This window comes from Dasypus novemcinctus, chromosome 17 (genome assembly GCF_030445035.2).
Source record: "Dasypus novemcinctus isolate mDasNov1 chromosome 17, mDasNov1.1.hap2, whole genome shotgun sequence".
Taxonomy (NCBI): domain Eukaryota; kingdom Metazoa; phylum Chordata; class Mammalia; order Cingulata; family Dasypodidae; genus Dasypus; species Dasypus novemcinctus.
In genome coordinates, this window is record NC_080689.1 from 70847358 (window position 1) to 70869680 (window position 22323).

The 22323-nt window shown below is 34.6% G+C and overlaps 1 protein-coding gene and 1 pseudogene across 1 annotated transcript in view; one reads left to right on the top strand and one right to left on the bottom strand.

The window, feature by feature from the left end:
* The window catches only part of LRRTM4 (leucine rich repeat transmembrane neuronal 4), a 769566-nt gene that overhangs the window by 605933 nt on the left and 141310 nt on the right, over nucleotides 1-22323 (bottom strand). The window lies entirely within an intron of this gene.
* Nucleotides 14475-15161, top strand: LOC101415757 (ferritin heavy chain pseudogene; annotated as a pseudogene).

The window sequence follows — 22323 nt, forward strand, 5'->3', positions numbered from 1 at the left end:
CCATTTTGATTACCTCTTTGCTTTCTCTTACTTTCTCCTGTGTCTGGAGGTGGGAATTACAAAGTCTGCCACAGGAAGCATGCTCCAACAACTATGAATGTATTCTCATGAAAGTGACCATGGAATGACTTTTTACCTGAAAACATTTAAGTTGGAAATCATGCTACAGCTGTATTTTCTCTTCAGATCTTTTTAGATTAGAATAAAATGATCCTGTTAAAAACAGAATTTTTGCTTTCCCACTTTTTTATTTTGTAATTAAATTGAAATGTAAGGATGCAAGTGATCTAATCTGAAAACGGAAAATATGAAAATTGATAGAGTACTAGTCATACTAAAAACCATATCCCTCATATCCTTAAGTTTATTCTATTAAGTTATATTGTTGTCTTTATTGTTTAAAACCTGGCTGGACAATGGAACCCTGGTACAATATATCCTGCTATCAAGGAAATACACAAATTGAAAGAGTGCTGTGGTTCTCCATTCAGAGCAATAAATTGCAAAGTTCCCCCAGTTACTAATTGTATTGCTAGTATATTCACAAAGAATAGCAGGGATATATGACATATTTAGGGCCTCACATTCAATTTTGGATATTATACCAGTTTCATGTTTCATAAACTAAAGTAAAATGGTTGAGAAAACAGTGAATCATGTCATTACCCATAAAGAAGTGATAATTTTATGGTAAATAACACATTCATCTTGAATTTTGTATACATGAAGCTCAAGTCTATTAAAATCTTACCTGAATTTCCAAATTCCTTTTTATATCATTCTTTTTTCTCCCTGTTCAACTAAGATCTTTTTTTGATGTTGCTTTCTCCATTCTTTGAACAACTGTTTAGGATCCAAAAAGTCCAATGATATTTTTTTCTGCTAGGACTTTCTCCTGCCCTTCTATTCCCTCACTCCTGCTATTGTGAGAATCACAGAAAGCATTTATTTTTCAATGCTTTGCTTTTTGCACTACAACATGAAAAACCATCTCAAAAAGAGTTGGAGATATAGATATTGTGACAATAATTATAGTTTATATAATAATAATTATGGCTAGTATTTATAGTGCATTTATTTTTATGTGCCAGGAACTCTTCTGAAAATTTACATATGTTACCACATTTAATCCATATAAAAACTCTGGTGGCCACTTTTATATAGACAAAGAAACTGAGCCCCAGAGATGTTAATCACTTGCTCAAGTTCACACAGCTTTTAAGTAAAGGAGTTCAGCACTTTTTCAAGTACCACTAACCAGTGTCTCTCATATAGTGGCTCTTGGACTAACAAATTCAACACCACTTAGGAATGTATTAGAAATATAAACTATCATGCTCTGCCCAAATCTACTGAATCAAAAACTCTGGGGATGCAACCCAATAATTTCTGTTTTTAGAAGCCCTCTGGGGATTCTGATGTAAAATCAAGTGTGAGAACCACTGCACTAAGCTCTACTGCTTCAGTGCTTAATTTAGCATCAAGCAGGTTATAAATTAATAACAGAGATATGCTGGAATAAGTAAGGCAATTCTAGGTTATTTTATTCTTACTCAGTATTTGTATCTTGTTGCACAACCTGTTGTACAATTCACTATATTGGTTGTTCAGTTAATGATTTCATTTTCGCCAAGAATTCTCAGTGTATGAGACATTAGAATTTACACAGTGGAGCTAGAATATGTAAGGCATTGCCATTTCACTCAGATAGCTTGCAGTATATAATTAGGGAGATAAGAAAGATTGAAAATCAGCAATCCCTGAAAATACTATATATATTTGGATGGTTTTGAATGTGAGGTCTAGAATTGGAAAAATTGGGTCTGAATCCTCATTCCAACATTGACTAGCTGTGTGACCTTGGCCAAATTATCTGACTGTTCAAACATTCATTTTCTCAACCTTTCTCAAAAAGACCTTGACTTATTAGGTTATTATGAGAATTAAATAAGAAAATGCATGTTTTCCACAATATTTAAAATTAATGAAGCTCCCAGTAAATGTCAATTATTTATCACTACTTCTTTTTTTCTACTACTACTCTTATTACTGCCAGTAGTAGCATGACTAATCTTATGCTAAAATACTAATACGTAGCAAAAATAATATGTTATTTAGAAGCTGAAGCAAGTGAAATATTACTGAGTATTGAGGTGTTCAAGGAAATGTTAAGAAAAGATGGCACCTAAATTGTGTCACATCTGTCTCCCTCTGAGGCACAGGAAAGAAGTGTGTAAATAGAGAAGTTTTAAGAGTATTTCTGGGAAAATGCATATACCAGCTTTAGTGGGGTAAAGAAATTGTGAATGAAAATAGGTGAAGATGGGTCAAGTTCAAATATAAAGTTAGCACATATGGACTATAATTTCTTATTAACTAATACTCATCTTTAAGAAGGACACATTTCATGTGTTGTACAAAATAGTATATGTTAAATCAAAATGGTGGAGTCCATACTTGAGTCACAGGTATTTACAAAGAGCCTAAATAATCTCCAGCTCGACTGGACTTCTAATCCACCAAACACCCTGCAGAATAAAAAGTATGTTGGTAGAAAGGAATCGTGAAGGAAAGAATGAAGACATTGTTAGAAAGGTTAAAACATACCATTGTTGGGTTATGCATTTTTTTTAAAAGGTGACAGTCAAAGCAGGATCTGTGTAAGCTAAAAATTGAGTCTAGGAACAGATCAAGAGATCATGGAAAATAGAATTTTTCAAAAGGGGTCCACGTTAGATTGTACTCTAATGACCTGTTTGATTTTGTAAATCCATTAATATTTCTAACTGCACATTTCTCAACCTTTTATCCTTAGGGCTTAGCCAAAATTAAGTCAACCTACAACTATATTAACAATAGGCAAGATAACAGAATTGTGTTTACCGCGGTTCCAAAGAGATTTTCAAAGGAGATTCACTGGTAAAGAACAAATCCTCTTATGTCGTTGGCTTTGAAAATGTTTGTGTAGCATAATTCTGTGCTTCTGGATTAACCCATACATTTGCTGATTGCTTGGGCAGTTGTCCCAAGGGCACTGATGATCCATAAAGTAGGAGGAGTTTCTAACTAAACATTTAAGATTGAATAAGCAAGATTCCCTTAAATTATTAAAAGATTATTTCAAAACATGCTTTGGAAGTGCATGAACTTCAAACTTTTTCATTCTTTTAATAATACTGGCTTTACTAAGTGAATAACCACACTTTCTTTTTCTTTTCTTTTTAAAATAAATACCTAGAATATACTTACTGTATATTACATGATGCAATTTTAGAAGTTATGTGGAAGATCAATTTTTTCTAAAATAAAGTGATTTGAGATATGTTATTCAGTGTAATTTCATAGCAAATTATCCTAAAAATAATTGCAATTAAAGACTAAAAGACCAAAATGAGAGAAAAGTGTTGGAGATGTGAAATGCGTCAACTTTCTACCATGAATAAGAGTGACTGATTCATACATCTTCAAAACCTTTTAATTTTAAATTAGCACAATGTGCCTGGCTACCTCTTAACAAGCTGATTATAAGTCCAGGGTAAGTACTAAGTAAATAAGTAATGGGAAATGTGAATAAAAGTTTTTTTATTACTTTCACTCAATTTGGGCCTCCCGTGGTATATATAGCCTTGGCTTGTAGTAAGAAGTACTCAATTTAAATTCCAATGCTGCCGTGGAATGGTTTTATGACTAAGAGACAGGTAATATTCCTCACATGAACATCAGTTTCCTTATCTGTACTGTCATGAATAGGAGCATTTCTCATGGAGATGCTTTAGGAATTATAGTAAAAGTATACATGAAAAAGGCTGACAAATGATAAGCATCAACAGACGTTGGATATGAATGAACTCAGTTGATTATGGCATCCCTATGCTTACACTTCAGAAAAGTGGGCATGCTAATTTCTACGAGTATGTTGACTCAAGTATGCCTTTCTATGAGCATGTTGGCATCAGGGCAAATTATGGAAGTTCTTTTCACTTTTATTTTTGAGGACTTTTGGGAGACAATTTTCTATCGATCGCTTGTGTTTCTTCAAGTCTTGTGTATAAAGCATGAGATTCTTTGCTTGTCCAGGGTGGATCTCAGGGCCAAGGTTAGGGTAGGTTTGCTGGCGGCTGGCTTTAAAAGATTGGAGTTTCCTAAGTTTGAGAGTTCTTTACTTCCTATTTTCATATAACAAGGAATACAATCAGGCCTTTGTTCTTTCTCTGTTCAAATCATTCATGATATAGACTGTATGTTACTGATTTGGTGAAGGCCTTTGTTGTATCTGCATGGTAAATTGATTTACCACATACTGTACTGGGAGACCAAGGGACAGGACCATCTTCAGAAAAGAATAACTCAAATTAGTAATTTCAGTCTTCAAAACTAAAAAAAAAAGGATATCAAGATAGTGAAGTGACATATTTCAGGGTTACAACCCCCTCACAGAAGCTTTAACAACCAGCAACAACCATAGAAACATCTTTCTAAAAGCTTCAGGAAAAAGTTAGAAATACAGTAATAGGGTAAACACTTAATCAAGAAAAAGGTCACCTAAAAGCAGTAGAATCTCTAAGCGCCCTGGTTGGCCCTGCTTCTACCCTCTCACCCATGGGGTGCTGAGTGCAGCCCACACTACCAGTATGGGTCCTTGGTCCTGGTTCTGGAGGGAGCAAAGCATAGGGAACTCCCCAATCCTTTCTGCAGTGCTCCTATGATCAAGATAAGAAGCACATGTAGAAAGGATCAGGGGGTCCCTATGCTTTGGCATACAGCTATTTTCCAAAATATGGATAAGCCCTGAAGGAGGAACTCACACAAATCAACCTTCAAAGATTAGAAAACATACGAAGAAACAAGAAGTGACAGTCCAGGCAAAGGAGAAGATTTAAGCATTAGAAAGCATCAGTAAGGAAGATCAGACCTGGGACATTCACAGCAAAGACTTTTTAAAAAGTCATCTTAAATATACTCCAAGAGCTAAAGGAAAACATGGTTAAAGAATTGAAGTAAATCAGGAAAATGAGGGATGAACACAAAGAGAATAATAATAAATGGAAAATATGAAAAGGAAACAAGCAGAACTGAAGACCACAGTAACAGAAATTGAACATTCTCTAGAGGGGTTTAATAGAAAATTGGAGTTGGCAGAAGAAGGAATCAGTGAAGGTGATGATAAGACAATAGAAATCATTCAGTCTGAGTAGCAGAAAGAGGAAAAAAATGAAGAAAAATTATCATAGCCTTAGGATTCTGTAGGACACCATCAAGCCTACCAATATATAGATTGTGAGAGTTCCAAAAAGGAGAATAAAGAACTAAAGAGGCAGAGAGAATATGCAAAGAAATAATGGTAGAAAATTTCCCAAATTTAACTAAATATGTGAATATACACATTGAAGATGCTGCACTACTCCAAATCATAAACTCAACTAGACCCATACTGCACCCAGTTATAATCAAACTTTTGAGTACCAAAGGTAAAGAGAGAATTCTGAAAACTTCAAGAGAGAAGCAACATGTCACATAAAGGAAGCCTCATTAAGTTTAAGTGCTGATTCCTCATTGGAAATCATGAAGGCAAGGAGGCAGTATGAAGAAGTAAAACATTGACAACCAAGAATCCTGTATCCCACAAAACTGTCTTTCAAAAATAAGAAATAGATTAAGGCATTCCTACATAAACAAAAGGTGAGGGACTTTATTACCACTAGGCTGGCCCTACTAGAAATGCTAAATAAAGCTCAACAGGTCTACAGAAAACTGACTGAAGCCACATGAAGAAATAAAGATTTCTGATACAGATAATGACATGGGCAAATAAAAGTACAAGTACTATTGAATTTCTGATATGTAAGTCTACTTTTTACTTCCTACAGGATCTAAAAGATAAATGATTAAAATGCAATGATAAATCGATGGTATTGGGCTCATAATGTATAAATATGTAATTTGTGACAGGAACTACATAAGGGTGGAGGACAGCAGGTTATAGAAATATAGTTTATGTATGCTACTAAAGTTGTGAAGTTTGGTATCAAATCAATAGAGATTGTTAAAGATTTAGGATGTTAAATTTAAACCTCTTTATAATCACAAAGAAACTATCAGAGAATATGCAAATTTATGGAGACAGAAAGAAGAGCACAGGTTACCAAGGGGCAGGGGCACGGGCAATGGGGAACAGAATGAGTATAGATCTTCTGTTTGGAATGAAGGGAAAGTTCTAGTAAGGGATGATTTGTGAAGGTACAGCACCATTTTGAAAGTGATTAATCCCACTAAATGTTATACTTGGGAGGGGTTGGGATGGGAAGATGTATGTCACAGGTATATTTCCACAATTTAAAAAAGAAAGAAAGAGAGAAACTAAAGAGATGACAATCATATGCAATACATTTTCATGGATGGGATCAAAGTATGCAGGAGAAAAGGCTTAAAAATTATTGGGACATAAGGAAAAAATGGAATGTAGACTTTAAGCTTTATATCAACATTTAATTTCCTGAACTTGATAAATGCACTTAATGTAATCATACAAGTGAATATCCTTGTTCATAGGAAATGAACATTGAAGTATTATGTGTTCAAGGAGGATGATGTGTGTAACTAGCTCTCAAATGTTCAGAAGATGGATAGATAGAAAGATAGATAGATAGATATATAGATAGATAGATAGATAGAATAAATGATATAGAAAAGGTGATACATTATTAATAATGGTGGATCTGGGTATCTGTAGGGTTAGGAGATGGTCAAGTTACTTGAATGGGGTTTGTATTACTTTAACACCATCCTATAGCTTGAAATCATTTCACATAAAAAGTAAAAAATTAAGGGAGTCCTGAAAGCGAACAGTCATTCAGATCCTAAGTGTAGAGACGTAGATGAAATGAATCTTCTCAGAAGAACTATACCTAAAAGTTAAAACTGAATTGAACCACACGTATCATCTAGTCCAAGTCTTCAAGTCACGCAGTGTGCTTGGATGCACGCAGATCATAGCTACAAGGCAGCAAGGCCTGCATGTTCCTTCTTTCTACCAGACATTCAAAACCGTGACTGAACAAGCGAATCTTCAGTCATGTTCTCTTTGATTTGGGGAAAAATAAATCTGAGATGTTTTCTCTTTTTCATTCATAGTTTCTTTCCTTCACTTTAGTAGGGCTATTTTTTACGCCTTTTTCTCCCTCACATTGTGTTACAGGTACATGTGAATTTAAGCATTTTTTCATATTGATAAATATTGTTTCTCACCTAGACTAATTTATGTAGTTTCCATTTCTGTTACAAGTATTTACATGTCAAATAACTTATAGCAATATAAAAGAGACCAATTTATGAAATAGTAGTGAATCAATTTGATTTTAATAGTATTTCAATTTTGAACTAGTTGGATGAGTTCTATGCCTTTTTTTTGTCAATATTTCTCAAGACATCTATGTCAGTGAAGGGGTTGTTTATCATTAATTGAAATATATATATAAAATTCCATATATATAAATTTGTATATGGTACATATTTTTTATGTAAACTATTTTTAGTTTAAGCTCTATATATAAATGAAAGGGTCTTGCAAATAGTAATTTGGGCAATACAAATACCAATTAATGTAATAGAATCATTTTACTCTAAGCTAGAATATTGAGAAATTCCAAAGAAATTTCAAATTTTATAAAGAATTAGATGCTGAAAGAATATTTTCCACAATGTTTATCAAAATATTGTGTACTCTATTCACAAGTATTTTTAAATCTATGAAAATAAGTTTAATTGAGCATAAAAAATACCAAGGACAAATTTTACAAGTTTACTTAGAAATTTAAAAAGCCTGAGGGACTGAATTAGATAGAAAAATATATCTGCAGAAAAGTTGCTGCAACCTTGCTCAGAGTCAGGCCCAAATATAACACACAATTTTGTGATTATATAGAACCATTAAAACGTTTTAATAAGACAAAAAGAACTAGTAGCTGGGTTATTTCAGACAGTTGATCATCAGGTGGTTATTAGTTCATTAGCTCCTTGTTTAGATAGATAACTAAATGACAGACTTCTCAAGGAATTTATATTTAGGGGTTGTTAAATGTTACTCAGTCAACAAATTTAACTGATATTTTAAATCTATTCCCTGGCTGATAATGTCAAGACCAATACTTCATTTTTCTCAGAAATATTTATCACCAAGAGGTACTTCAAAATTATCTTTCAAAAGAGAACCCCACCAGCACCATGAGATCACAAACCTCTCCCATCCCATCATCCAGCAAGCAGGGAAAATTTTTGTCTGTCTGAACTAAATATATACGAGAGCTTTCCTTTATCTTGTTTCCTTCCTTGTTTCTTTTCTTCCTTCCTTCCTTCCTCCACTTACAAATCTACACAGATCTTAGGGAAACACCTTTCCACATTTTTTGTCTATTCCTCACAACCAAAGGCATCTTCAACTGGCGCCGTCAAATTTTATGCGTTGCCCATCTTAGGAAGATGAACAATACTTCTGACAATGTGGAGAGAACTGAGCAATAGATGGCCTTAGGTAAGAAACAATTCAAATATATTTACTCATAAAGTTAGCAAGAAGGTAGTAATTTACTTAATGAAAATCTCCCAAAAATTGCTGAGCATCAATATTTCTTCACATTCTATCTTGTTCCTCAAGAGCTATTCACACATTAGTTTAACTTTCTTGTAAGTTGTGCATAGCAGAGAAGAATTTTGCAGTATGAAAAAACTTCTAACACGTATACATTTGTATTTATGAAGGTTTAGACATAGCGTGTATAAAAGTATGATATTTTTTCTTTACACTGGTAATCAGAAAGTTCTTTGCATTCCAGAAAGCTGGAGTTTCAAATAGATTGATTATTATAAAATATTTTATATATTTAAGTTTTCAAAAGACTAAATAAAATTATCTTAATTTAAGGGTGATTTAACATTTTGATTTACACTAAATAAAATTAAAAGGCACAATACTGGTGTCAGGATGGGCGAGTGCTCTAAGGCGTCAGACTTAAAAGGCACAATACAAATTATAGGAAAAATTTTGAATATTTCAGAAGAAAAACTGACTTGTTTTTAAACATTAATATTTGATTTCTCTATTTTAATTTCAATTTTTCATAACAATAATCAATATTTTATAGACTTATAATTATATTTGTTTTTTATCTTTTTGAGCATTCAGAATAAGACACAGATTGTTAAAGAAATAGAAAAATTAAAATGGAACTCAGAAAAGAAAAAATGCTGAAAACAAAGAAAATATAAAATCTTCAGAGAGATAGTCTGCTTAGATGTTTTAAGACTTGAGAAAAGGAAAAGGAGCAGATTTTTGTGAAGCATTACCCACTTAAAATTTGAATAAGGATACTGAAAATTCTTTATTAATGAAGATTTAATTACTTAATTCCTGATCTAAACAGTGAAACCAAGCAAAAAAAAATTTTCCTGAAATGCACTGCTCCACTAGTTCACTTGAAAGTTTTATAACTTTATATTCTGTAATAGTCAAAGATTTAATTACCCATAGAAACAATGAAAATGTATATGTGCTTCTATTTGCATATATTTGCTTATATATGGATAAAATGTCTCTAGAAAAGAATTCAGGAGGTAGGTGGCTGGGTGGGTAGGGGCCAGCATGCTTTCTGTACCACTTGAACATCTGTAAATACATGATTTTAAAATCAAAATTTTAAAAATACATGGGATAGACGTAAGGACGTTTATCAGTTCTTGCTAATCAACCTATTTTTGTCTTCAAAGTATTCAAAAACATGATATTATAACCAATAATTCTTTACAGTGTTTAAAAAAATACTTGAACGTCATATACATGGCTTGTCAAGAACTGCACTGACAATGAATAATTAAAGGTGGGGAACATGCAAGAGTTGAGTAAGAGTCTTGCTTTTTTGATGCTGCTATAGCTTTGCAAAAATATTTCATCTTATTTCATCCTACCAGCTGCTCTGATAATGATTAAATGAAAGACTCCTTTCTTCATTCATTTAACGTATTTAAAAATAAAAATGTGTCAAAGAGTGTTCATTGAAAGCTAAACAGACATGTTCTCCTTTCCTTCCCAGATAATAGAGTGGGGGGACTGAGGCAATTGCAATATGATATGATTTAATAATTGTTATAAGTTGCTAAAACTAGAACACTATGGGATAACATAAGAGAAAAGGCACATAACTCAGACTGGCAAGGAGGAGTGAGCTAGGGGGAAAAGGGTAGAAATTGCTAGATCTTTCCAGGCAGGGGAATTAGGATGTGCAAAGGTCTTGAGGGGAAAATGAGGCTCACAGTGGCTGGAGTGAAACTTTCAAAGGAGAAACTAAAGTGGAATGCAGGCCCTGGATAACAAAGGGCTTGACATTATGTACTCAGGAGTTTAAATATTACCCAAGAAATGCTTCTGTGGAAGATGGCGGAGTAGGGAACTCTAGTACTCAGTACTCAGTCCTTCCCTTCCACCAAAACAAGTATAAAACAGGCAGGAACTGTCTGAATCAACTATTTTGAAGCTCCAGACACCAGAACACTGTACAACATCCAAGGAAGAGCGGGAGGAAGAAGCTTATAAATTATGGTAACGAACTGTAAATTGCTCTCTCTGCACAGCAGCTGCCAGAGCCCACCCCCCAATCTCACTGCTGCCAGCTGTGGGGTCCAGTCCCTGCCTAACAGCTGCTGACAGAAAGGGACAATAAACATCTTCCCCAAGAACAAGAGTGTACATGCCCAATCACAGATCATGGCTTTTGATTAGCAAATTTGAATTGCTGGGTCCTGCCTCGGAGAGCAGCTATAGTCTCAATCCACCCTGGACAATGGTGCCAGCAGCCAATGTCTCAACCCTTCCCAGAACAAAATTGGTAGCCATTGTTTCAACCCTCCCTGGACAGGGGCAGAAGGGATGTGGATTTAAAGAGAAGCAGCACTTTCTCTGAGCTGTGGGGAAAAGTTAGCTCAAGGACTGTATTTGCTGGGCAGGCCAGGAAATCTTAGCTTTGGGGGGCTGTCAGAGAAGTTGTTAGTGCACGGGACACTTTTGAGTTGGTCTTTGTCCCCTTCATGGGTCCCTGGCCCTGTTTTGGCTGGGAAAACCAAATTGGGAAAGTCCTCCCTGGTGTGACTCTCCTCCTAGAATTTGCCCTCCAGACAAAAGCAGCACAAGACCATGAAGGGTGTGAAAAATTATAGAGTCAGGCAGTCTGAGATGAAGGCCTGCTGCATTCAGATACTTGGGAGAGGGAAGTTGGTCCCCTGAGAAACAGAGGGGACAACCAAACTTCTGTAAACAGGTGAACTCCAAAACAAGTAACAAGCAAAGCCATTACAAGACATAGGCCCAGTAACAGATAAAACACTGCCCACTGCATTTGCATGAGACAGACCTTCCTGATGTGTTGAAGTGCAAGAAAATCTCTGTCTTATCAATAGCTAGTTAAAAAAATTAAGAAACATATATTCCAGGGAGTAAATCCCAGACTTAACATTTTAAAATATTAAGATATACAGTGTGCAACAATAGTACAAGGCAAACAAAGAAACAGGAAATGATAGCCTATTCAAAGGAAAAGGATAAAAATACAGAAAACACCACTGAAGAAGACAAGAATGTGGACACACTGAGCAAATCCTTTTTTAAAAAAGATCTTAAAAATGCTTACAGAGATGAAGGCAAATACAGAAAAAGAACTGCATATTAGGAAAATAATGAATGAACAATATAAGAGTCTACATAAAGGTATAGAAATTTTAAAAAGGAAGTAAACAGAACTTTTGGAGTTGAAGACCACAATAACAAATAGAAAATGCCCAAAAGGGTTTCATGAGTAGGTTGGAGCTGTCAGAAGAATTGATGCACTTGAAGACAAGACTCTTAAAATGAATAAAGTGGAGGAGCAAAAGTAAAAAAAAAAAAGAAATATTAAAAATGAATATAGCCTAAGACAGCTATGGGACATGAGCAAGACCACCATTATGCACATTATGGGAGTTCCAAAGGGAGAAGAAAGAGAGAAAGAGGCAGCAGGAATAGTTAAAGAAATAAGGACAGATAATTTCTCAAACATAGCAAAAGACACAAAGATGTACATCCAAGAAGCTCAGAGAATACCAAACAGGTACATGCAGGAAAATATGCCCCATCATGTAATGATTATACTATCAAATACAAAGAACAAGAAAGAGTTCTAAAAGCTACAAGAGAAAAGCAACATGCTACATACAAAGGATTCCCAGTACAATTGAATGCCAGTTTCTCATCAGAAAGCATAGAGGAAAGAAGGCAGTGAATTGAAATATTTAAAATGCTGAAAGTAAAAACTGTCAGGCAAGAAATTTATATCTGTCTAGACTCTTTATCAAAATGGAGGAAGTGATTAAGACATTCTTGAGTAAACAAAAGATAAGGAAAAAATCACAGCTAAGCCTGCCCTACAAGCCATGCAAAAGGGAGTTCTTCAAACTGAAATGAAAAGCACTAGGTAGTGGTTAAAATCAGCTTAAGGAAAAAATGCCTCCAGTAAAAGTAACCATTTGGGTAATTATAAATGCCATTATTATTGTATTATTGTGTTTAGTATGTAACTCCCTTCTTACTTCCTACATATCTAAAACACAAAATGCATAAAAAGTAATGATGAATCTAGGTTTTTGGACATGCAATATACAAAGATAAATGTGGTAACAAGTACAAAAAATATGGGGAACAGATGGGTAAAGGAAAAGTATATACATATGCTATTGAAGTTAAGTTGGTATCAAACCAAATGTAATTGTTATATATTTAGGATATTGAATTTAAGTCCTATAGTAGCCACAAGGAAAATACATATCCAGATAGAAATAAAAAGGCACTCAATACGGTACAACAACACAAAAGCAAATAAGTATAAAAGTAGGTTTTATCGGAAGTTAAGGACAAAAATCATTTAAGACAACAAAATGACAGAAGAAAGATATGGATTTTAAATGTCAATGAAGGAATCTCTTCTGTCACAAGGCAGAGATGATCAGAATGTATAAAAAATCCTGATCCAACTATATGTTGCCAGCAAGAAACTCACCTTAAAGTCAAAGATACAGGTAGGATGCTGGTGAACGGGTAGAATAAATATACTATGCAAGTAGCAACCAAAAGAGAGCTGGGGTATCCATACTAATATCAGATCAAATAGACTTTAAGTAAAAAACAGTTATAAGGGACAAAGATGGTCATTACATACTGATAAAGTGGACAATACAACATGAAGATACAGCAATTATAAATATAGATGTAACTAACAGCCAAGTCCCAAAATATATGAAGCAAATCCCAGTAGATTTGAAGGGAGAAAGTGACAGTTCAACATTAATAGTAGGAGACTTTAATACTCCACTCTCAATAATGGATAGAACATCTGTTTAGAACAGCAGTAAGGAAATAAAAGACAAAGCCAACTAGAACTAACAGACATATGTAGAACCCTGTACCCAATGGAAAGGTAATACACATTATTTTCAGGTGCACATGGACCATTCAGTAAAAGACACTATATGATGTGTCACAGAACAAGTTTAAAAGAATTATAAAATATTGAAATTAGGCAATGTATATTTTCTCACAACATTTTGAAGCTAGAATACAGTAACAAAGGGGGAAAGTGAAGAGTCACAAATATGTGGAAATTAAACAACATACTCTTAAACAACCAATGGGCTAAAGAGAAAACCAGAAGCACAATTAGGAAATACCTTGAGGTGAATGAAAAGGAAAACATAACATACCAAAACTTACAAGCTGCAATGAAGGCAGTGCTCAGAGGGAGATTAATAGGTCTAAACACTTACATTAAAGAAGAGAGACTTCAAATATGAGACATAAACTCAAAACTGGAGGAATTAGAAAATTAAGAGCAAACTCCATCCAAAGTAAGCAAAAGGAAAAATAAATAAATAAATATAGCAGATATAAATGAAATAGAAAACAATCAAACAGCAACAAAAAAGAGAGGGAATCAACAAAACTAAAAGTTGCTTCTTTGAAAAGATCAATAAAATTAACAAAACTTAAGGTAGACTGATAAAAAAAGGAAGAGAGCAGATATAAACAATGAAATTAGAAATAGAAAGGGGGACATTAATACCAATTTTGCTGAAATACAATGAACTATAAGTAGATACTATGAACATCTGCCTGCCAATAAATAAGACAACCTAGATGAAATGGAAAAAAACATAACATAATATAACATATAATAACACTCAAATTACCTGCATTTACTCAAGAAGAAATAGAAGATCTCAACAAACCAATTACTCATAAAAAGAGTGAATCAGGCCAGACGTCTTCATGGAGAGTCGCTGTGGTTTCCTGCTTCAACAGTGCTTGAATGGAACCCGGCGCTTGCCCCTGTTGGCCAGCCACCCCCAGCTGCTTGCCACCGTCCATCCAGTGTCGCGCAGCCTCTGCTTCTCAACTGCCCATCATGATGACCACATCCCCGTCACAGGTGCGCCAGAACTACAACCAGGACTCAGAGGCCGCCGTCAACTGCCAGATCAACCTGGAGCTCTATGCCTCTTATGTCTACCTGTCGATGTCTTACTACTTTGACCGTGATGATGTGGCTTCGAAGAACTTTGCCAAATATCTTCTTCACCAATCTCATGAGGAGAGGGAACATGCTGAGAAACTAATGAAGCTGCAAAACCAACGAGGCGGCCGAATCTTCCTTCAGGATAACAAGAAACCAGAACAAGATGACTGGGAGAGCGGATTGAATGCAATGGAGTGTGCATTACACTTGGAAAAAAGGGTGAATCAGTCACTACTGGAACTGCACAAACTGGCTACTGACAAAAATGACCCCCATTTGTGTGACTTCATTGAGACCCATTACCTGAATGAGCAGGTGAAGTCCATCAAAGAACTGGGTGACTACGTAACCAACCTGCGCAAGATGGGGGCCCGGATTCTGGCTTGGCAGAGTATCTCTTTTACAAACACACTCTGGGAAGCAGTGATGCAAGCTAAACCTTCTGTTGGCTTCCCAGAGCCACAGGGTAGTAGTGCATGTGTGTTGGGTTTACCTTTTCTATAAGTTGTATCAACGTCTACCAAGTTCTTTCATTGGTACCATTCCTTCAAATAAAGTTATTTGGTAAAAAAAAAAAAAAAAAAGATTGAATCATTAATCAACACTCTCACTCCCACCCCCCCAGCAAAGAAAAGTCCAGGACCAGATGGTTTCTTAGGGGGATACTACTAAACATTTCAAGAAGAACTAACTCCAATTCTGCACAAATTCTTCCAAAAGACTGAAGAGGAGGGAACACTCCCTAATTCATTCTACAAGACCAATATCACCTTCAGACCAAAGCCAGATAAAGATACCACAAGAAAAGAAAAAATATACCAGGATCTCTTATGAATACATATGCAAAAATCCAACATAATATTTAAAGAATCATACATCCTGATCAAGTGGGATTTATCTTTGGTATGCAAGGTTTGTTCAAGATAAAATCAATTAATGTAATGTACCATATTAAAAGAAGAAAACACATGATCATCCCAATTGATGGAGAAAAGGCATTTGACAAAATACAGCATCTTTTCTTGATAAAAGCACTTAGAACACTAGGAACGGAAGGAAACTCCCACACCATGATACAAGTCATGTATTATAAGCCCAGCACTAGCATCCTACTTAATGGTGAAAGACTGAAAGCTTTCCCTCTAAGATCAGGAAGAATACAAGAATGACCACTGCTACCACAGTTATTCTACATTGCCAGAGCAATTAGGCAAGAAAAAGAAATAAAAAGGTATCCAAATTGGGAAGGAAGAAGTAAAGCTTCCTCTGTTTTCGGAGATGTGATCCTATATACAGAAATCCTGAAAAACCCACATCAAAGCTCCAAGAGATAATGAAATGAGAAAACTAGCAGGGTACAAGATCAACACACCCAAAAATTCAAAGTGTTTCTATACACAAGCAATAAACAATTGTAACAAGAAATCAATTTTAAAAACTATTCAAAATAGCAGCTATAAAAATGAAATACATAGAAATAAATCTAACCAAAGATGTAAAGGACTTGAACACAGAAATCTATATAACATTGCTAAAAGAAATTTTAGAAGACCTTTAGTCTCTTCAATAATTTGTGCTAGGAAAACTGGACCCCCATTCGAATAATTAAAAAAAAACAAAAAACAAGAACCCCTCCCTCACACCATATACAAAAATCAACTCAGAATGGATCAATGACCTAAATATAAAAGCTAGAAATATCAAACTCCTAGAAGAAAACATAGAGAAACATCTTCAAAACCTTGTGTTAAGCAATGGTTTCTTAGACTTTACACTCATAGAACAAGCAACAAAAGAAAAAAAAATAGATTAATGAGACTTCATTAAAAAAATGGCAACAACAAAAAATTTTACTCCTCAAGGACGTTATCATGAAAGTAAAAAGACAACCTATTTAATGGGAGAAATATTTAGAAAATGCAGTATGGGATAAAGGATTAACATACAGTAAAATTAAAGAAATCCTTGAACTTGACAACATAAAGACAAACAATCCCATGAAAAAATGGGTAAAAGACTAGAACAGACAGGTCTCCACAAAGACGATATTAAAATGGCCAGAAAAAACATGAAATAATGCTTAATAAAATTATTAACCCTCAAGGAAATGCAAATCAAAACCACAATGAGATATTGTTTCACACCCAAAAGAATGGCTGCTATTAGAAACAAACAACAAAAACAAAAAAGAAAGAATAACAAGTGTTGAATAGGATATGGATAAATAGGAACACTCATTCATTGCTGGTGTCAATATAAATTGGTGCAGCCACTGTGGAAGACAGTTTGGCACTTCCTCAGAAACCCAAGTATCCAACTATTACATCAAAACCACTACTAGGTATATGCCCAAAAGAACTGAAATCAAGGACTTGAACAGACATTTGTACACTGATGTCATAGCAGCATTATTCACAATAGGCAAAAGATGGAAGTAACAAGTGTTCATCAACCAATGAATAGATAAATACAATGTGGTATATACATACAATGGAATATTATTCAACTATAAAAAGCAATGAAGCCCTGATACATGAAAAAATATGGATGAACCTGGAAGACATCATGTTGATGTGAAATAAGCCAGACACAAAAGACAAACATTGTAATGATCTCACTGCTTTGAAATAATTAGAATAAGCAAACTCAGAGACTCAGAATCTAGAATATAGGTTACCAAGGAACAGGTTCGGAATAGGAAATGGGAAATTAAGACTTAAAATGTATATGGTTCCTATTTGGAATGTGTTTTGGTAATGGGTGGCAGTGATGGTAGCACAACATTGTGAACACAATTAACAGAACTGAAATAAACATCTGAATATAATTAAAAGGAGAAATGTTAGATTGAGTATGTGGTAACAGAATAAAATTTTTTAAAAATCCATGAAACTACAGTACACAATGGACTCCTAGTTAAACCACCGACTTTAATTCATTGTGATAATGTGATATAATCAATTGTAACAAATATTCCACATCAATATCAATGCCAGGTGTTGGTGGCGAGGTAGTTTAAGGAAATCCTGTAATGAATATATGATTTTTCTATAAATCCACAGCTTCTCTAATAAAGAAAAAAACTTAAAAATTGAAGAAAACCAAAACAAACAAAAATCTTATCCAGAAGACTCTAAGCACCATTGATGAGTTTATACCAGACAAATGACTGATGCCAGATTTGTGTTTTAGACAAATCACTCTTTAAGAGAATAGAGAGTACTAGAAGAAGGAGCGATAAAGCCAGAGATATTAGTGCCAATATCTTGTAACAAAGGTGTAGCCATAAATTCCATTTACTACAACTCATAATTTTAATCCAAGAATAAAACAGAAGAAGCAAATTTAGGACCAGCAAGGACAAAGAGAAAGGAAAGTTAATTCTATGAACATAAAAAAAATAAATAAATAAAAAGTAAAATATATTTATCATTATTCTAACACTGCTTATTTCCATTCAGTTTTTAATGCAGGAGAGTAAAGACTCCTGATGGTATTTCTGACAATTAGTTTTCCCGTATCAGTGTTTTCTCCCCACCTTGCAGTCATTTATATTTTTTGTTTTTGCTTTGAGGGTGACAACTACAGTGAGTTAATTACTGAGCAGGTAGTATTCTTAAACTTCACTTGCAAACTCATTTCATTGTTAAATCAAATTAATTTTGTAGTTATTACTGTTATCCAAGCTTTTAGATAGCTACTTTCCAAGGGAGACTCAAAAGTTAAACAATTGGTCTGAAACCACCCAGCTAGACCCCAAGGAGGCCAGTGCTTGAATTTAGACAGTTTTGACTCTGATACCTCACCAATTCCCTTGAAGAGAATACTTCATCTACCACTTGTCTCATGCCTCTTTCTTCAATTTATAGAATTTTATATGTTGACAGTAAGTCTCTCTGTTTCCTTCATATTTAGAATTCTTTCTCCGAAAATTCTTAAACCCTATCGTAAGCTCCCCTTGTGAAAATGAAAACTTATTTTGTGCCTGTGTCTGTGTGCAGTGAAACTAGCTGACCAGTGCTGTTTTCTAAACTTAAGTTGCATGCTTCAAGTCCACGGGACTAGGGCCATGTTTCAAATTATTTTTTAAAAACTCACAAAACATACTGATGTTTTAAAACTCAGTATTCATTTTAGTATCTTAGCTCTTGTTTTAGTCAGCCAAAGAGGTGCTGATGCAAAATACCAGAAATTGGTTGTTTTTATAAAAGGTATTTATCTGGGGTAGGAGCTTACAGGTACCAGGCCATAAAGAGTAAGTTACTTCCCTCACCAAAGTCTATTTTCATGTGTTGGAGCAAGATGGCTGCCAATGACTGTGAGGGTTCAGGCTTCCTGGGTTCTTCTCTTCCCAGGGTTTGCTCCTTCCTAGGCTCAGTATTCCTCTCTTCCTCGGGCTTGCTTCTCTTTCCCCTGTGTGTTTACTTCCTGAGGTTCCAGCTTAAGACTTCAGCATCAAACTCCAACATCAAAACTCCAGTATCAAAAATGCTTAACTCTGTCCTTTGCCATTCTTTTAATCTGTGAGCCCTCATCCCACAAGGGGTGGGAAATCAACTCCCTAATGATGTGGCCCAATCAAAGCCCCAAACATAACTTAATCACACCCAGGTACAGACCAGATTACAAACATAATCCAAGGTCTATTTTTGGAATTCATAACCATATCAAACTGCTACAGCTCTTCTTAGATTTTTCTTAAATATTCCAGTTTTCCTCCTAATATTGCTAAATATTCAGGAATCAGATATAAATTGATGTGTTTCTTTGATGCTTGTCAAGAGACAAAGAGTTTATTTAGATTATTACTAATCATTTCATTTACTTTGTGTGCTTTAATTGATATTTGTACTAAAACATTTCTTTGAGCCTTAAAACCAGGATCCCATTTTGAATTACTTGGATTCTATCATCAGGACATACTTCATTTTGTTGCTTTCTTTCTTAAAATCACAATATAATCTCTTCATCTCAAAAACTGATTAAAATATTTATATATATAGATAATATAAAAATACATATATATACACACAGGCATACATACATCTCTGCATATGTGTGCCATGTTTACCTTCAGCAGGAAAGTGATCTCTGCAGCTGCTGAACTAAATAGAACTTTGTTTATGCTCCACTTATGACAGTCATCATCTCTTCTAGCTAGTATTCTAGCTGTTTATGCATATTTCTTATCTCTCCTACATATTTTTCCCCAGGTAGGAGCTGTGTTTAATTCATCTTTATAGCTCCCACAGTAGCTGCACCCAGCTTTGCATACTGTGAGTGCTTGTTAACTATTGTTAATTGAATGACAGAAAAAAAGTAAATTTAGTTTATTTGACATCTCATTTTAATTTTTTTCATTTAAATGCAATAAATTTAGTCCTTATCAAAGCTTTTTCCTAGACTTTTATTTCATATTGATGTATTTTTATTTCACAAACTTTAAATGTTTTTTTATCAATAAAGGACCAGCTATTGTAGATGTAAGGTTAAAGAGGACTCTAAGATGAAAATAGAAAATACAAGAGATTAAATATCCTACTTTATGATTATATGTCCTTCTATATTGTTCAGTGAAGTATAAATATATCAGCTCTTGATGGAGTAACTTAACTGAAAAGTCAGTAAATGCCTAAGATCAAAAGCTTATTACACAGAGGACCTTCTGAGAATAGTATCGGCTTCAGAATAGGTAACTAAAACTGTCTTTCCCTATGTTAGAAGCTGACTGAAATAAACAAAGGAATGTAAAAGTAGAGAAAAGTTTCATATGTACTATTAATAGGGAAGGAAGACCTCCACGTTTTGAAATGTAAAGGGATTTCTGTATCATTTCATTTAAATGGGACCTAATTGAAGGATGGCCATCTACTTTCTAAAAAAGCAATGAAACATGCCACTAACTAAGTGGGAAAGAAGACCTGCGTAAACATACCTTAATTTAGAAAGGTGAGAACTGGAGGGAAAGAACAAAATTATTCTGTGAAAACGCCTTTGGCCATACTGGATCAAAAATAGTGAGAAGTGGAATGAAACATGGAATTTTTCTGCAAGAAACGACTCTAGCCATTCTCGGTCAAAAATCTTTCAGAATCACTGAACTAGGAGGTTTAAGAGCAAGAAGAAGAGTAAATGCGGCCACATCCATCTGAACTCAGTCATGTTTCTTTCAGGAAGGCCTTCCTTTGACACTTCAGCCTCTCTTGATGCTGCTAGGGTGACGTAGAGAAGGGGGCAGGGCAGAGCCACTTCACCCTTGAAGAATACAGGTAAGTTGAACTTAAAAGCTAGTCTCTAGAAGACACTCTTTTTTTTTAAGAAGAAAAAACAGTTAAACTTCCAAGTACCCCGAATGTGATCACCCATGATGCACCTTTCCATTAAGCTCAGGTTTCTAGAGCTAATTAAGCAAATAAACTCACATCAGTCACCTTTCCACACCTGTACCCCCAAAAGGAATATTTTAGCAATAGATTTTTTACCAGTCAAGAGATAAACAAACTTCACTCTTATTATTTTACAGTGAAGATAAAACCATAATTACCATTTTCTACCTTCAGGAGAAATTTTTTTAAAAATCCATATATTTTCTTCAACAACAAAAACAAGGGAACTCTCATCAAGTAAAAGAATATTACACTATATAAAGGAATAGTACGGATGTAGATAGAAAGCTTGACTTTCATTAAAATTTCTGAGAAGTATAGTGTATAAGCTTAGAAGGAAAGAAATTTTGCAAAATGCACAGTGGTATACAAAAGTGAAAAAGAAAAGATTCTGCATCTTGCTACACTGCAGTTAACGGGGAAAAAAAGAGTTTTTAAAAATTGATATTCTTATCTTCCATTAACAATTTAGGCTAAATTTCACCTTGTGTCAGGATTGCCATCTAGATAATGTCAAACATTGAAACCACAGGATTGCACTTTCTCCTGACCAGATAGTATACACCACAATTACTGTTCAAAGTCTTAAAAATTATGGTCAAAGGGCTAAAAGATTGGAATCAACCTTGACCAAAACTGTCTTTTAGTACCTGGGTGCTCACAATTGTTGTACCACAGTTCTTTTCTGATTTCAAGGGAGAAAACCACTTTGGTGTCCTGGGTTGAAAAGTTCCTGATTAGAGATTTAAAACATTGTTCCTTAAATGGAAAGGGAAAGTATGAAACAGAGAAAGTCCTCTTTGTTGCTAGAGAGAATGTTAAAATGTTGTCTTCCAATGCTTTTTGACTATTACTGAATTAAAAGCTAAGGCACACGCCTCCATTAGATTATATGTGTGATAAGCTTTTTGTGTGTGTTTGTGTGTATGTAAACATGTAAAAGCAAATAAGTTACTTACTAGTTTAAATCAAATATTTGTAATTTTTGCTATTCCTCTAAATAGCAAATGACCGCCCTAATGGCTATACTCCCACAGACAACTATTCTCCTTTCCAGAACCCAAGGAAATTCAAGTCCAGTTATAACATGCAGGTACACGGGGAAATCAAAGGCATATTTTGGAATTCCTTCCATTAAAAGACACTAGAATTTTTCAGCATGATATTGCAATGACAGATAGAGGTCACTTCAAATTTCATCAAAACCTATAAAAGTGTACAGGCCAAAATGTAAACCATAGTGCAAAACATTGACCATGGTCAGTAGCAGTACTTCAATATTTGTACATCAATTTTAACAAATGTACCATTGGCATGTAAAATTGTATCAGTAGGGGGAGGAGAACGTAGGG